Here is a 6,156-nt window from a genome sequence, read left to right as displayed (position 1 = left end):
CATACCATTCAAAACTATTAATAAATAAGTAAGCTCAGGGACAGTGTCTTGTATACGAGTAATACAGAAGTTCAGAACTATGTTGAGAAAAGATGGCTCAATATTAAAGAGGTAGGGGTTACAACAGTGCCACCTTGAGAATAATTTTGTTTGATGTTTTGTTTCATTGTTTATAATTAATTGTAATGCATTTATGTACATTGACAGTAAAGGGAGATCAGAAAGTTTTTTTTCTTTTACTTTGTGTTAAATTACTTTTTTCTTATTTTCAGAGGTGGTGCAGAGGATTTTCTCCACATGGATTTAATGTGTCTGTAACCACAAACAATGGCACTGAAGCAATGAACAACTCATTGAAGAGCTTTTACCTGAAGATTTCGGGTACTAAAACAAACCAAAGTATCATCTTTGGTTGAGTTCATCCCTGAGCAGCTCCTCTCATACGCTAAACTTATTTACATGTACAGCAGTGAACACAAGGTCTACAGTGCTAATGTTCCTGAGTTTCTCTGGGACCGTCCAAGAACCTTTGTGCAACATTGCCTGAAAAACCTAGAGGCAGCTTGTTGTTATACCTCCCAACAAGTTCAAGAGCAGAGTAAGGGGCTTTATAAAGTCCAGAGTGAGCAATCATGTGAATGGTACTCTGTGGATCTCGGAGACAAAGACCGTTTTCCGTCATGTGAATGCAGATCTTTTAAGTCCACTTTTTTACCCTGCAAGCATTTTTTTGCTGTTTTCAAACACACTGACAGCTCATGGTACTCATTGTGTCCAGACTACATCAGCAGTCCATATGTCACTCTTGACACAGATGTTGTTTCAAATCAGAAAAATTTGAAGGTGAAAGAAGTGATTGTCAAGGACGATGCTGTCTGCGCCAATAGCCTCGTGGGCACCACACCGACATGTAATGACGAGGACAATCCTGAACACCCTGTTGCCATAGACTGTCATGACATTCAGTGTACGAAGACAGACACAGAGGCAAATGGAGTTTCCACTGCACAGTGTGCCCTGCGGGAGAAATTAAAAATTCTCCAGGATCTATCATACATATGTGTGGATCATGAGTTGTTGCTAAACGCAACTGCAGCCATTCATGAAATTACAGGAAAGATGAAATTCTTTGTCCCAAAATAAGACTCACTACCTCTTCTAAGTAAGCAAGATGACAAGCTGAAACTGCGTGTACTTCCAACCCGGAAAAGAAAAGGAAAGGTCAAAGGCAAAAAAAGCAGAATTGAGAAAAGGAACAGTGGTAAGGTTACTATGGGAAGGACTGCTGTCTGCATCCATGTTAACATGCATCATTCAATGCAACCTTTTTTTTATTTATGTTGAACGTGACACAGGGGACCAGTCTGGTGTTTTGAAGGAGAACTTGTTGACAGACTTTGCTGCAATAGATTTGCCAGGTGAGTAGTATGTTAAAGTTATACATTTAATATATTGATTAACTATATTGATGCAAATTGTTTAGGTGTGTTATTGCAATTGCAATTTTGAAATTTAAAATATGGTATTATTTGACAGAGACTGAGACACTTCTGGCAGAGCTGAGGAAGCATGAGATTGAGGTAGACAGTGGAGTTAGATTGTCCGTCTGTGGACAGGTGTTAGAGAGCAGTGATTTTGAATCTCTGAAACATCCTCACTGGTTAAATGATAAGGTAGAATTAAGGAAAGAATAAGGTTGAAATCCTTAAAACTAAGTTTCTTTACTGTTTGTCACAGGTGATAAATGCATACTTGGACACGTTGACGCTCGAAAACAACATCGAAGCCAACACTGGCTACCGCTGTTTCAATATTTCTACATACATGCCTGTGCTCTGGGAACGTGACAGATTTGATGCATGGATGTTTGAAAAGGTGATTATGACTAGTGTAAATCTTACAATATTTACATTTTGCTATGTTAAAGGGATAATTCACCCAAAAATGAAAATTGTGATTTACTCACCCATATGTTGTTCCAAACCTGTTTGAGTATCTTTCTTTTGTTGGACACAAAAGATGATATTTTTAATAATGTTGGTATCTACTGATGACTTTCTTTTTTTTTTCCTACTATGGAAGTCAACGTCTACCATCAGCTGTCTGGTTATCAACATTCTTCAAAATATATTTTGTGTTTAGCAGAAGAAAGAAATTTATACAGGTTTGAAACAACATAAGGGTGAGTAAAGATGACAGATTGTTCACTTTTGGGGGAATTATCCCTTTAACACAGGAAGTACCTTACATTGTCATCTGAACATAGAGGCAATATGCATTCCTTTTCATTAGTATCTAAAAAATTAAATGCTTTTATAGTAAAATTGAATTGAAGTGACATTCAGAAATTGTTGCATCAATGGTGTTATCTGCTTTGGGTATTTACAGGCATGTTTAATGAGTCTTTAATGATTAGTTGACTCAAAAATATTATTTCAAACCCATATGACTTCCTTCCTGGAAACACAAAAATGTCAGACTGTTGCCATTCAGTATAACAAACATTTTTTCGCATAGAATGAAAGTGAATTGCAAACATTTCGCAGTTTTTTTTTCTTGATGTCTGTAAGCAATAAGGTACATGAGGCTGTGCTGTATTGTGAACTCTTTGCGCCTAACAACGTCCTTCAGCCTTGACTTATTCACGATACAGCACTAGACTCGAGGACCTTATTGCTTTTATAAAATGGTTACATGGTGCCTGTTCTGGCTATGAATGGTGACCCAGCTTTTGATTGATGATTTCTGCCACACAATACAAATATTGGACTGGAACTAACCGTTTTAAAATTCGTTCCAAGATGGCGTTCTCCCGAATGAAGTGGATTTTCCTTCCAATCCATGTGAGGGGCAATCACTGGATACTTCTGGTAGCAGATGACCAGTACTGGACTCATTGTCAGGGAACAATGTCACATATGTTGATATGTGGAGGTAAGATAAAGGATTTTTACAAATTGAGTAATGTAACTGTACATGTTTTTTTTAAATCATAGTGTAGTGTCATACTGTACATATTTTCACTCCGAACTAAGAACTAAGTTCTGCTTGCTTATCGGCCATCATATTGATCTTCATATTGGGCACGTTTGTTGAGGTTCACGTGCGAGTGTTCCCGGCGCTCCCCGCGTATATCGTATCATCACAGTGCATCATGATGGAAAACAGAAGTGCAATATATACTTTTGTATTATTTTGACGCTATTATGCACAGCAGAGTGAATGACACGTGGATCTATAGGTTGTGTGAAGGCAGCTTTCTGCTACTTGCAAACAGACTCTTTTATAGAGATGGCTAATTGCAAGCCATTCATTTGCCACTCTGATTGCACACACTGTGAAAATCATCGCCAGTATCATGACCATGTGTTTTGACGTCGTCACTTAACTTCCAGTTACTTTACTTCCTGAACAAGTGTGCACCAAGTAGTTGCTTTCACATTCCCGTGAATCACGCCACAGTTCCATTGCTACCAAACTCAGACCACCTCCTACAGGTAGTCTCTGGTTCGATACCCTTTTTATGACTGATATCACATTACCAATTTTTCATTGAAAAAAACTTAAATGAAATTTAAGTCCTTACACTGGCTCAAACTGAGCGTCGAGTCTGAGGAGGGTTGTCCGACTCCGGTTCAAACTGAACACCCCTACTGAGAGTTTCTGATATTTTCAGTGCGTCCTCCTGACTGAGGAGTCCTGCCCTCTTCTTGAAAGTTTTAAAGGGATAAACACAGAAACGGCAAGCTAATTTTTTTGCAAAAAAACTAATTTGAGCTAAAACTTCATTTACACACTCTGGGGACATCAGAGACTTATTTAACATCTCCTAAAAAGGGGCATAATAGGTCCCCTTTAAGTTGAACTAGGCCACATTAGAAATACTCATTTTTACCTTGTAAATAATTGAATGTATTCCACTTATTTACTCAGGAAGTATATGGCTGTGAGGTACACAAAGACGAAAGAATTGGGAGGATTCTGGAGAAATGGTGGTCTCTGCTCTGCATCACAAAAAGATGGAAACAATTGTGGAGCCTTTGTACTACTGGTAAGGCAGAGCCAGAGCTTTTCTTTTTGTAAGAATTTTTTTTTTTAATACATAAATGACTCCTTTTATGTGACATTCAATATTTTAAATGTATCTGTCCAGAATGCTCTTGCCCTGACCAGAGGTATCAGTCCCAGCCAACTGACACAACGCCATGCAGTGGAAATGAGGACGTTTTGGAACTCAAGCAAAATGCGTTATGCTAATATTTGTACTCTTCTTTCCCCGAGTGCTTTTCCTACCTTTTGCTGGTTTAAAAGGATGGCGTGTTCATTCATGCTTTCTCTCCGGAGCGTATATGAACTCTCTGTAGTGAACTGAGCTCTTTGTAGCGCAATGAGTTTTCTGTAGTGATTCGAGTTCTTGTGTATTTCTCTGCCGAACTGAGTTGTGTGCTATGTGCTTTGTTCTTTGTATTGTGTTGTCTACCTTTTTATTTGCTCGGAGGTATATTATATATACCGGTAAATATAAATATTTTATAAATAACACTTTTCTTAAATATATGCATGTATGTGTATTTATATATACAAAATAATTATACATAGTGCACACATTATTTTGGATGCGATTATTTATTGCCCAGCACAATTTTTTTGTAAATCGTATATTTTATTTATTTATTTATTTATTTATTGTAAACATATTTTTCCCTTAAATATGTTGGTTCCCTTGCCTATTGTAAATAAATCGTTTGTTTGTAATTCAGTTAAAAAATGTGTCCTTGCTTTGTACACCTAACCTGGTAATGACAGGTGTTTTTGTGTGTTTTTATCTAAGCCAACAGATGTGATTGAGTCATTTCTATTTTTAAACTGCTCTCTAGAAACTTTACTTTTGCATGAACAGTACTTTTAATGTAGCTAAACGGGAATACAATGTAAATATAGTTCAGATTTATTACTAATTTTATTACAATATCAATATCGCCAATACGCGAAAAAAAATGTTAACATTTTTTTTTACGTTTAACATTATGATATCATTCGTGCTTGAACTGAGTGAAAATGAAACTTAAGCAACGAGGACTTCTGCGCGATTTTAAGTTTTAAGTTTGCGGTATTCTCGGAGCAAGTAAACTGCGCATGCTCCATGACCTTGCGAACAAACCACGCCCTCGTTTTGTCGTCAGACTCGAAACCCCAAGTATTTAGTGCCAGCCATCCAACAACAGTCACATATTCCAAGCAGCATCTGAGGCGTTGGTGACAAGTTTCATTAGTCGTTATATATTTGATTATTAAATAATGAATTGAATTAAATGATCAATCACATTGAAATATTTTACAATCCTACTAGCCTTTTATTTAGATTATAAACCATTCTCATTCATTTGGTGAGGAACATAGCGTTTTGTGCAGTGTTTGCACACCCTGTCATGCTGTTGGCCATACGCAGCAGACTCATAATGCAGTGTTACGGCTAACGATTAATCAATTGATTGTTAATTTAAACGATGATCGATCATGGGAATTTGTTGAAATTAACATCCCTAGTAAGTAGTATGACAGAAAGTACAGTCAGGACCTGCTCTATATGTAAAGTACAATGAGATAACTTCTGTTAGGAATTGGAGTTATAAAATTAAAATTTTACTGTCTTTAATGACACCCAGGCACCAGACGACCTTATCACATTTACATGAAGTGCTAGGATCTCTCTGTGCAACGGCTCTTATGAAAACGAACCTCTGTTAGATGTGTTCTAGTTAAAACTCGAAGTTTATGAAACTATTTCAAATAATTATATACAATATTGTATAATATTTTTTAAAGGTGGAGTTGCCATTTTCTTTAACTGGTGTCCAAACACTCATGAATAAATGTAGAAGAAACTCCCAGACTGTATCTCCGCTACAAAATGTTCCAATGAAAAAACAAACAGAGTTTGAATGTTTCAATAAAACCTTCATCTTATGAATTGGAATTTAAAAAATCATTCAAATTTGTGTCGTCTTTAATGGCGTCCAGGCACCGAGACACAGGCACCAGACCGTGGAAGAACTATTGGGAGCCAGGTTCAGGTGTGATGAAGACTTCACACAGCATGTTTTATGGAGCCCGGCCGAGGAGATAGCCAGAGCCAGCATACAACATGATGATATT

General features: G+C 37.1%; 1 long non-coding RNA gene across 1 annotated transcript; it reads left to right on the top strand.

Moving 5' to 3' along the window:
• The first annotated feature begins 260 nt into the window (after positions 1-260).
• Positions 261-4,535, top strand: LOC307157212. The gene is made up of 3 exons (XR_013820897.1): positions 261-381; positions 3,934-4,051; positions 4,154-4,535. It is a non-coding gene; the product is annotated as an uncharacterized lncRNA (long non-coding RNA).
• The last annotated feature ends 1,621 nt before the right edge of the window (positions 4,536-6,156 follow it).

The sequence above is a fragment of the Squalius cephalus genome (assembly GCF_949319135.1).
Source record: "Squalius cephalus genome assembly, chromosome: 4".
Classification (NCBI taxonomy): Eukaryota; Metazoa; Chordata; class Actinopteri; order Cypriniformes; family Leuciscidae; genus Squalius; species Squalius cephalus.
The sequence above is the reverse complement of the archived record's forward strand: the minus strand, read 5'-3'. Positions and strand labels throughout refer to the sequence as shown.